Source organism: Panthera uncia, chromosome F1 (assembly GCF_023721935.1).
Source record: "Panthera uncia isolate 11264 chromosome F1, Puncia_PCG_1.0, whole genome shotgun sequence".
NCBI lineage: Eukaryota > Metazoa > Chordata > Mammalia > Carnivora > Felidae > Panthera > Panthera uncia.
The window spans coordinates 46,399,795-46,412,136 of NC_064813.1; the positions used below are offsets into that span (position 1 = coordinate 46,399,795).

The 12,342-nt window shown below is 36.1% G+C and overlaps 1 protein-coding gene across 2 annotated transcripts in view; it reads right to left on the reverse strand.

Annotated features, from left to right (window-relative positions):
* CDC73 (cell division cycle 73) overlaps positions 1-12,342 on the reverse strand; it is a 216,006-nt gene that overhangs the window by 71,327 nt on the left and 132,337 nt on the right. For both annotated transcript variants that reach the window (XR_007458848.1, XR_007458847.1), the window contains exons 18-19: positions 11,328-11,570; positions 7,512-7,684 (exon numbers count right to left, since the gene is read on the reverse strand). The gene's annotated coding sequence lies outside the window, so the exon portion shown is untranslated. The remainder of the gene's footprint in view (positions 1-7,511; positions 7,685-11,327; positions 11,571-12,342) is intronic.

The window sequence follows — 12,342 nt, forward strand, 5'->3', positions numbered from 1 at the left end:
ATAAATAAAATAACTGGAAAAGTACAGTAATAAATTGAAGTGGGATTTATGACTCTTTTAAGTTTAATTTTAGGTTCAAGGCCTTCAATTTCTTTAAGGGACTGATCAAAAGAGCCTGAATGGAATTCTTTCTCTTTCTCTCTCTCTCTCTCTCTGTCTCCCTCCCTCCCTCCCCTTCTCACAGGTGCTCTCTTTCTCTCAAATGAGTAAACATTTAAAACATAAAAAGATTGGGGAGCCTGGGTGGTTCAGTCGGTTAAGCTTCCGACTTCAGCTCAGGTCACGATCTCGCGGTCCGTGAGTTCGAGCCCCGCGTCGGGCTCTGGGCTGATGCCTTAGAGCCTGGAGCCTGCTTCCGATTCTGTGTCTCCCTCTCTCTCTGCTCCTCCCCCGTTCATGCTCTGTCTCTCTCTGTCTCAAAAATAAATAAACGTTAAAAAAAATTTTTTTTAAATAAAAAGATTAACTACATCTTTGTGAAAAAATATATTGCACTAAAAGACCAATATTATTGATAACTTCACTAAGCTGATAGCTGACTTCCATATTTTTAAACTGATATTGTTTTGTGTGAATAAGCAGGATTAGTTTTCTCAAGTGACCAGAAATCAGATTCTTCTCTTAGAAATGGTTCTAAAAGAGTGGCATGATTAAGCAAAGGACTAAATTTTTTCCACCGCCCTAGGTGGCAGGCTAAATAATAAATTTAAAGTAATTTTCCAATGTTTTGGTACAGAATAAGAGTGTGACCATGTAGAATGTAAGCTGATATAAGCCACTAATAATACTTCCTGGGCTTTTCAGTAAAAGAACATTCATCTCTCATTTATAGTCCAGAAGAGATTGTATCATATAGCTCTCTTATTGTAGCCTAGGAGACTTCAGATAGGCTCCTATTTTCCACACTGGTAACTTCAGAAATCCTAATGACTTTCATTTGAGGAAGACAGGTAATAAAGAAATGTAACAGGATGTTAAAATTAAAGCTTTGACTGAGATACAACAGATTCAAAATTCTAAAACCTAATCATCATCAACATAATTCACAAAGGCAGTATTGAGAACGTTCTTGTTCTTGGAGTTTTGAAATGACTCATCCAGTAAGAGGATATAAAAGGACTTACACAGAGGAGAAGACTTATTTTTGAGATGATCACCTTTAGAGAGAATTGGAGACCATGTTGCAGCTGGGGGAGAGGGTGAGGGGATAACAAGGGTAAGAGGTGTAGAGGAGACACTAGTCACTTCAAGCATTATGAAGGGATTTCTCACTGGGGTCTCACCAGGACCCCAGGGAGAACTGGAACAATGTTTCTTGCAGTTGGAGATCTTAGAGAATTTGTGCTACCTCATGTCAGAGAGAGCTAACACAGATGGCTGGCTGACTGAGCTACAGCTGGGCAGATGTTTTCCATGGGCCATAAGGAGACGCAGTTGGTGTGGGTTGTCTCCTGGAGAAGCACAGTGACCTCGGAAAACAAAAAGCTGGAGGTGAACACTATATTCTTAGCACTGGAGGAAGTTCTTTCAAGAAGCCACCAGGAGGGCACCTGGGTGGCTCAGTCGTTAAGGATCTGACTTTGACTCAGGTCATGATCTCATGGTTCAAGAGTTTGAGTCCTGCTTTGGGTGAGCCCCACTTCTCTCTCTCAACTCTCTCTATGCCCCTCGCTCACTTGCACCCTCTCTCAGAACAAGAACAAAATACAGAAGCCACCAGGAAAAGAGTTTCCCAGGCCCACTGAACTGCAGAAGAGAGGCACCTGGCAGGAAACCTCTGAGAATCCACAAAACATACCCACAAGAGCCAAAGTCTGCTTTGAACGTATGCCAGGCTAAAAGGGTATGAAGTCAACTTCCAAGAGTACTTATAGGAATATATACCTATATAGGTATACCTGTATACCTATAGTAATTCCTATAAGAATTTCCCATGTCTAACCATTTCTTTCTCCTAACTCTAGACTTGGAGTTGAAGTGGGGGCAGAGGGGCAGGTCAGCTTTGGGAGGGGAGAAAACTGGGGAGGAGGAAATGGAGAAATAGAGAATCTGCCGAAGCCTGACCACCCCCCCCACCCACCCTCTCAGTGCTTCCAACCAGCCAGAACGGGTGTGGGGATGTGGCATTAAATTAAATTTGAGTTTTGCTTAATGAATATCTGAATTAAGCCTATATTTATGACTTAAATAACTATAATACTATCATGTAAGAGGTAGCACAAAAGTAAAAGGCCTGATGAAAATTTCAACTGAAGGAAAATGAAAAGATTAACATTCACAAAAATTACAATTTGACAGCATTGCAAGGTAAGCTTTTCAACATATTGATTACAATAATCATGCTCAGTTTATAGATGCTATCATGTATACATATTTTATAAAAACTTAGATTTCAAGAGCTTCCAAAGGATTATAGGGAAATATAATGACTTTTTCCTGTTCAACATTTATTATGAGCTATTTACATTTAAAGTAATTATTGATAGGTAAGGACTTACTAATGCCATATTGTTCATTGTTTTCTGGCGGTTTTGCAGGGTTTTTTTGTTTTTTCCATTTTTCCTCTCTTGCTGTCTTCCTTTGTGAATTGATGATTTTCTGTAGTGATACACTTTGATTCCCTTCTCCTTATCTTGTGTCCATCTACTCTAAGTTTTTGCTTTGCAGTTACCCTAAGGCTCACATGCAACATGTTTTAGATATAACAGTCAATTTTGAGCTGATAACATCTTAACTATGATTGCATTAAAAACTCTGTCCCTTTTATACCACCCCCACGTTTTGTTTTTGATGTCACAATTTAAATCTTTTTATATTGTGTATTCATTATAACTATATTTAATATATTAACTCATATTCACTATATTAACATATATTCATTGTAATTTATATTAACTATATATAATATAATTGATTTTATATATAAGTATATAATATATAATATGTATAGTTATATTATATCTTATATATTATTATATGATATCTTATATAAGATATTACATTATACTTCTTTTAATTTTTATACTACAGTTAAATGATTAACACATCACCACATCACAGTATTAGGGTATTCCAAATTTGACTTTGCACTTACCTTTACCAGTGCGTTTTACATTTTCATTTTCATATTTTAATGTTTCTAGTTACCATCCTTTCATTTCAGCCTAAAGAATTCCTTTCAGTATCTTTTGTAAGGCATAAGGCAGGTCTAGTGTTGATGAACTCCCTCAGTTTTGTTTCTCTGGAAAAGTCTTTACCTTGTTTTCACTTCTTTTTTTTTTTAATCTATTTTTCATTTCTAAAGGATAACTATCAAATAAAGTATTCTTTGTTGGCAGTGTTTTTCTTTTAGCACTTTGAATATATCATCCCACTTTTTCCCAGCCTGTCACGTTTCTGCTGAGAAATGCATTGACAGTCTTATGGGTGTTCCTTGTAAGTGACTAGTTTCTTTCCTCTTGCTGCTTTCAAGATTCTGTCTTTGGTTTCTGACAGTTTTGTTATAGTGTGTCTTGGAGAAGATCTCTTTGAGTTGAATTTGTAGGGAACTTATTAACTTCTTGAATTTGGATGTGCAAATATTTCACCAGTTTTGGGAAGTTCTAAGCCATTATTTCTTTAAATATGTTTTCTGCCCCCCTTCCCTATCTTCTTCTGGGACTTTAATGCATAGGTTGTTCCTTTTAATGATGTTTCAATAATCCTGTGTCTTTTCCTGTCTTTTTCTTTTTGCTCCTCTGGTTGGATAATTTCAGATGATCTGTCCTTGGGTTTACAGATTCTTTCTTCCACTTGGTCCAGTCTGCTGTTGAAGCTCTCTATTGAATTCTTCATTACAATCATTGTATTCTTCAGTCTCAAAATTTTTGTTTAGTTCTTTATGTTTTCTATTTCTTTGTTGAATGTCTTGTTCTTCTATTGTTTTCCTGATCATTGAGTTGTTTATGTGTGTAGCTCTCTTATAGCTTTCAGAGCATCTTTAGAACGATTGTCAGACAATTCATGTATCTCCTTTTCTTTGTACTCAGTTAATGGAAGTTTACTATATTCCTATGGTGGTGTCATGTTTCCCTAATTCTTCATGATCCCTTTAGCCTTACATAGGTGTCACACATTTGAAGAAGCAGTCACCTTTTCCAAACTTTATGGACTGATGTTGGTAGGAAAAGACATTACTCAGACTCAAAAAAAAGAATGAAATCTTGCCATTTGCAATGATGTGGATGGGGCTAGAGAGTATTATGCTAAGTGAAATAAGTCAGTCAGAAAAAGACAAATACCATATGATTTCACTCTTGTGTGGAATTTAAGAAACAAATGTGCAAAGGGAAAAAGAGACGAAGAGGCAAACCAAGAAACAGATGCTTAACTATAGAGAACAAACTGATGGTTACCAGAGGGGAGGCTGGGGATGGGGAAGAGATGGGTTAAATAGGTGATGGGGATTAAGGAGTACACTTGTGATGAGCAAGGGGTAATGTATGGAAGTGTTGAATCACTATGTTGTACACCTGAAATTAATATTACACCATCTGTTAACTAACCAGAATTAAAAAAAAAAATCAGTGTGTTTCTATACACTAGCAATAAACTATCTGAAAAAGAAATAAAACCATCCCATTTAAAATAGCATCAAATACAATGAAATACTTAGAAATAATTTTAACCAAGGAAGTAAAAGATCTATACACTGAAAATTTTAAGATATAGATGAAAAAGATTAAAGAAGATACAAATAAATGTAAAGACATTTAATGTTCATGGATCAGCAGAGTTAATATTATTAAAATGTCCATACTACCCAAAGCCATCTATAGATGCAATGCAACCTCTATCATAATTCCAATGGTATTTTTTTTTACAAAAGTAGAAAAAAGAAAAACACTGAAATTTGTATGGAACTGCAAAAAAAAAAACCCTGAAACATCCTAAGTAATCTTGACAAAGAACAAAGCTGGGGCAACACATTTCCTGATTTCCAACTATATTACAAAACAATGATAACCAAAACAGTGGTACTGGCATAAATACAGACACACAGATCAATGAAACAGAATCAGGAACCATAAATAATCCCATGTTTATAAAGTAACTAATATTTGATAATGAAGCTAAGAATACTCAAGAGGGAAAAATAGTCTCTTCAATAAATGGTACTGGAAAAACTGGATATCCATATGCAAAAGAATGAAAATAAACCCCTATCTTTAACCACTCACAAAAATTAACTCAAAATGGATTAAGGACTTAAATGTAAGACCTAAAACCTTAAAACACCTAGATGAAAACACAGGAAAAAAGCTCTTTGACATTGATTTTAGAAATGATTGTTTTAGATATAATACCAAAAAACACAAGGAACAAAAGCAAAAAAATCAACAAATGGGGCTACATAAAACCAAAAAAACTTCTGCACAGCAAAAGAAACGTGTAACAAAATGAACAGGCAACCTACCAAATGGGAGAAAACATATCCAAGCCAAATAAATCTGTTAAGGGGCAATAATATCCAAAAAATATAAAGAACTCATATGACCCAGTATAAAAAAAAATAATAATCCAATAAAAAATGGGCAAAAGATCTGAATAACATTTTTCCAAAGAAAACATACAAATGGTCAACAGATACATGAACAGGTGCTCAACATTACTAGTCATCAGGAAAATGCAAACCCAAACCACAGTGTCACCTGTTAGGATGCTTATTATCAAAAAGACAAGAGATAAAGTGTGAGTAAGAATATGGAGAAAAGGGAATCCTTGTGTACTCTTGGTGGGAACAGGGTAAATTGGTGCATCCACTAGTATGGAGATTCCTCAAGAAGTTAAAAATAGAACTACCATATGATCCAGGAATTCCACCTCTGGGTATATATCCAAAGGATACCAAATCGCTAACCCTAAGAGGTATCTGTACTCTCATTACCACTGCAGCATTATTCATAATAGCCAAGACATAGAAACAACTGACATTTCCATCAATGGATGAATGACTAAGAATGTGGTATATGAATATTATTTAGCCATAAAATAAAAAGAAATCCTATCATTTGTGACATGGCTGGACCTTGAGGGCATTATGCTAACCTGATCTCGCTTAAATGAGGAATCTAAAGATGCCAAATTCACAGAAGCAGAGAGTAGAATGGTGGTTGCCAGGGACTGACTGGCCAGTGAGAGAAATTATGAGATGTTGGTCAAAGCATATAAACTTCAAGAAGATTAAGTTCTGAGGATCTAGTACAGTAGGGTGAGTTTAGTAGGTGAGATTTAGTTCTGGGGATCTAGTACAGTAGGGTGAGTTTGCTTGGACTGTAGATCTTAAATGTCACCATAACAACAACAACAAAAAAGTAATTATGTGAGGTGAAGGATGTGTTAACTAATCTTATTGTAGTAAACATTTCACAATATATACATGTATCAAATTATCATGCTGTATACTTTAGACTTACCCACTGTTATATGTCAATTATATCTCAATAAAGCTGGTGGGGTAAAAAGAAAAAAAAAAAAGAACTGTTCCAATAAAAAAGAAAAAAAAAGTCAGAACTTGAAAAGTGAGAATTTCCTGTATAAAGAACCCTCAAAACTCAAAAGTAAAAAAAAAAAAAGAAAGAATGAAAATGGGCAAGAGATAAGCAGATATTTTGACATTTCACCAAAGAGAATATACAGACAGCAAATTAGTACCCGAAGATATGTTCAACAATATTGGCCATTGGGGACATTCTAATTAAAACCATGAAGATACATCACTACACACCTATTAAAACAGCTAAACTCTTAAAAAAAATAATGACAATATAGAATGCAGGCAAGGATGTGGAGACACTGGGTCTCTCATACACAGCTAGTGAGAATGTAGAATGGTACCATCATTCTGGAAAATAGTTTGACAGTTTCTTTAAAAAACTAAAATATACTTACCACACAACCCAACAACCATATTCTTGGGCACTTATCCCAAAGAAAGAAAACACACGAAAATGTGTACATGAGTGTTCACAGAAAATTTATTTATCATAGCCAAACGATGGAAACAACCTAACACCCTTCAATTGGTGAATGGTTAACCAAATAGTGGTACGTCTGTATCATTGAACACTGCCCAGAAATAAAAAGGAACAACTACTGACACATGCAAATGTTGGATGGATCTCAAGGGAATTATGCTGAGTGAAAAAAGCCAATCTCAAGGGCTACATGTTGTATAATTCCATTTATAGAATATAGTAGTTCTCCCTTACCTGCATGGGATACAGTCCAAGACCCCCGTTAGATGCCTGAAACCAGGAATACCGAACCCTACATATACCATTGTTTTTCCCTATACATACATACCTATGATCAAGTTTATTTATAAATGAGGCACAGTAAAAGATTAACAACTAAAGTAGGTACCTATTATTTAGTTAGTATAATAATAAAATAGGCCAATTATAACAACAGACTGTAATAAAAGTTATGTGAATGTAGTCTTTCAAACTATCCTATTGCAGTGTACTTACCCTTCCTTTTCTTGTGATGATGGGAGATGACAAAATGTCTACATGATGAGATGAAGTGAAGTGAATGACACAGGCACTGTGACATAGCGTTAGGCTACTATTGACCTCTTGACAATAGGTCAGAAAGAGGATCATCTCCCTCCAGACAGCTGTTGACCATGGGTAACTGAAACCTGCAGAAAGTGAAACCACAGATAAGAAGGGTCTACTGTATTCTCAAAATGACAAAATTATAGAGCTGGAGAGCAGATTAGTTGATTGCCAGGAGTAGGAACCGGGTGGTGGTGAAGGGAGGAGTGTGGGTGTCACTATAAAAGTATAGCACAAAAGATCTTTGTGCTGGTGGAACAGTTTTGCATATTGACTTTGGTGGTGGTTACACAAATCTACTTGTGATAAAATTGCATAGAACATACACACACATTCACAAATGAGGGCATGTAAAACTGATGAAATGTAAGTAAGATTTGTAGACTGTATCAATATCCTGGCTTTAATATTGCACTATAGTTATATAAGATGATGTCATTGGGAGAAATTGGGAGAGGGACACCTGGAACCTCTCTGTAGCAGTTTTGTAACTTTCCATGAATCTATAATTATTTCAAAATAAAAAGTTAAAAAAATAACATGACCTCTGAGCCAGTGATGCCACTTTTAGGAATTTACCCAAGACACACTCAAACACATGTACAAATAAATATGTACATGGATGTTTACTGCAACATTGTTTATAATGGTATAATGAGAACTGTACTCAACCCAGATGTCCCTTCATAGTGCTGGCATAGCCATAGTGTGAAATAGCATGTAGCCGGTTCAAAGGAAACATATTTACTATATGATGTTTATTTCACTTAAAAAAAAATTAAGAATAAAACAGAAAAAAAACCCTGAAAAAACATACAACGATTTCCAAGATATATTGTAGGTGAACAAAGCAAGATACAGAAGAATGCCAAATATGTTAAAAAAAAAAAAAAAAGGAGAGAGACTGAGAGATGTGGTTATTTATTCATCTATTTATGTACAAAATAGCTCTGGAAGGTTCCCAGGAATCTGACACAGTAATCACCTCCTTTTGTACTTTTCTTTGTAACATGTGAATAAATTAATATTTATTGATCTAAAGTTTCCCATGTCCATCAGCATGGTTTCAATCAGGTCAGCCACCAAAACTCTATCAAATCGTTCTTTCATTTCCACACAATTACTTCATCACAGTATTGTTTTTCTCATTTGCTATTTTGAGACTTCAAATATTTATGTAAACCATAATTCTAACACAAGTTCTCCCTGATTCAACACAACTTTTAGGAAGTAGTTTATCCCCCACTCTCAAAGTAATCTCTCTTGAGCAGCATACCCCATGTATCAGTCAGAATCCAATCAGGAGATAGGAACCACGACATCAGTAATTTTGATACAGAAAACTTACAGACTGTTAATAAAAGGTGGTGTAAAAAGATTCTAATGGATATAGAAATAAGAGAAGCAGAAAGAAACTACTCCCTCTATAGTGGTGGGAGAATAAAAAAGAAAGTAAGAACTTGTAAGAGCCACCCCACCCCTACTCCAGTGAGATTCACAACTCATTGGAGAGGGTCTAGCTCACACAGGAACATAGACTTTGGAAGAAACATGCTGGAGGGGATGGTGGAGTTGGCCTAGTTGGAGCACCTCACCAAGTGGTGGGGTCCATGGAGACTATGGGTGGGCCACAGCTGGGTCTTCCAGCAGAGTAACTTTCAGGAAGATGTAGGCTGCGGATGATCCATGAAGGCTGTTGAATGGGTGCCCCCGACCTTCTGCATGCTAATCTGCTGGCAGCCAAGTTGAATACAGTCCACCAGAATCATTAAAAGACACTCTTTCCCCTGTTATGACCTTCCATTGTTCCTCCAGTGACAGCCTAACATTCAGCCTGTACAGGAGAAACCTGTACAGGGTCCAGTTCCAGCCATTACAAAGCAGGGCAAAGAAGGGTGGATTTGGAGCTGAGATAGTAAACTTGATAACTGGTCAACCCTAAAATCTTAAAACATGACTAATTACAGTGCACTGGTACTATAAATACACATAAGAAAAATGTGAATACTTACTCCTTACTAGATACTGGTATAACTTTGCTTAGTCTTTCATATAGATTTCTATTATTGTGTTTCATTCCTTTCGAGACAATCTCTGTAATAATCCTTGCATAGGTAGATTTCTTTAAGGTTTTAAAGTGAGTTGTAGCATCATATATATGGGAAATGAAGATCTGGTTGTCCATTCTTAATCAGTACATAGATGACTGATGCAAACACATCTCTGTTCAATTGGTTTTAAGAACATAAACTTTGGTCTGATTTTTTTCTCATATGGGATAATACTAACAAGGGCAAATCCCTCATGCTGCTCGTAATGAGCAGAAGAAATCACAAAAACACAAATATGTTATTTTATAAGTAGAGATGTGAATTTCACAGGTGTGAATTTGTCTTGAAAGGTAAGAACCCATTTTCCAGGCAGAGAAAGGGACATTTACTAAGGCATGGAGCTGTGAAAATGGATGGCATGTTGAAAGACTGCAAGGCAGTATATCTAGACCTAAATTTTTGGGAGGGAAGCATTTGATGAGGTTGAAAATATAATCTGGCTTCAGGTTTTCAGTCATTGACTCTCAAAATAGTACATCCATGAATCACTTGAGAATCTTGTTATATATGTGGATTCTCTGTCCCTATCCCACAAAAACCCATTCAGTAAATTTGAAACAAAGGTCAAGGAATTCGCATTTGAACAGTCACACAATTCACCCTCACTGGAATGCTAACACTCCTGATCCACACACAACACTGTTTAACAAATGCTGTATGAAACATTTTTACTTCATGCTATTGGTCTGCAAAGTAGGGCAAACACATTCCAGGGTGCATGCAAGATGATTCAGTTGGGTGCAGGAAGAAGACAATAAATATATATTTGCATTTAAGTTAAGCTTTATTAATAGTTAATATATGAATTGACACAGATGCCTTCACTTTATCTGTACACAGTACAAGGTGAACTGAGGGAAGAAAAAGACCTGACAATGAAGTTCCCATTCCCTCATCCAGCATAATGAAACAGACAACACTTTATAGATATTTTACAAAATGGAAAAGTGGCATAAAGAGATCTCTGAGGAGGGAGGGAAAAAACAAAACAAAACAAAAACACAAAGATAACAGTAATAATGGAACCAAGTGGGAACAAGAAAATGAGAGTTGACCTTCCTCTTAAACCTAAGTTAGCTCTTTGCTAAATAACAAGGTTAGAAATTACTATGAAGTCAGATGATCAGAAGTCTGTGAATGAACAAGAAAGTAATTACTGTTGGAAAAAAATTGTGCTATGGAAAGAACATTTTAAAAATGGTTATTGGAGATATTTATTTTGTGCTTTTGCGTTGAAAACATAAATATACCTATCAAAATGTTCATACCTTCACAATTTCACAACTTGCAAATAATTTCCTGACCTATTTAAAAATCTCCAAAACCTTAAAACAAGTTTGTTTTTTTTCCCCCTAAATATTCCAAAGTGCTTTAAGTGGGTTTTAGAAAGCTATTTGTCAAAAATATAGAACTTCTGATTAGTTGCAAGAACAAGTGTTGGTCATCTTCCATGAAATCATTTTTCTCATCAGGGATGAGAAATTTAGGGTGCTCACTCTTTACTCCCTGCTCAGCTCAGCCCCCACATCTTTGCTGAAATAGCTTAATATCTGTAGTTACTGATGTGAGATTTTCCAGGTAGTATGTCTTTCCCACTTGAGGAACTCTTACTTACCACTTAACATTTCAAATTCCCACTCTATCACAGAACACAGATCTTTAATTCGTCATTTGTTTGAAGTTCTTAAAAGTTCTAATGTCCCTGTTCCTCAACCGAGGTTACTTGGGAGATATACTCTTTGGATCCTTGCATATCCTCAAGATAAATGGTCCCACTTGGAAAACATTTATTTGTAGTCATTCTTTAAAGCCTGGAGATGTGTTTTTCTTTGTTCCTTTATGAAGTCCTCTCTTTACCCTGAAATTAAAGAATTTGAATTATCTCTTCCTGCATGTCTAATGAGCATCTCAAACTCAAAATTCCTCAAAACTCCAGTTTCCCTTAGCTAATACCATCTCCAAATATGACCTTTACACAACCTTTTCTTATCAGAGTAAGCAGAAAACTACATCCTTCCAGTTATTTAGGCAAAAACCCAAAACAAAAAAACCTTTTTGTTGGCTCTATTATCACACATCACACCCAATCCATCTACTTGCAAAATATTTCCAGAATCTGACCATTTGTCACTCCTCCCCAGTAAGCACACTGGCCCAAGCCCTAATCATTTATCTAAATTACTGTAATATCCAATGATCTGATCTCCCAGCCTCTGCCTTTACTACCACATAGTCTATTCTCTAAGAGCATTATTATGCCTCTTAAAACCTAAGGTCACAATGAGGTCACTCTTCTTCTGCTCAAAAACTCTCCAATGCTTCCCCTATGTACCAATGAATAAAAGCTAAGAGCTTTACAGTAGCCTACAAAGTCCTACATAATCTTGTTTCCAGCTCCCACTCTGCACTCACCTCTTGACTGTTCTTGCTGCCTCATCTCTGCCAAAGTGGCCTCCTTGCCAGTCTCTGAGTTGCAGATATGATACTACCTTAGGATTTTTTTTTAAAAATTTAATGTTTATTTATTTTTGAGAGAGCGAGAGTGTGAGCTCAAGGCGGGAGGGGCAGAGACAGAGGAAAACACAGAATGGGAAGCAGACTTCAGGCTCTGAGCTGTCAGCACAGAGCCC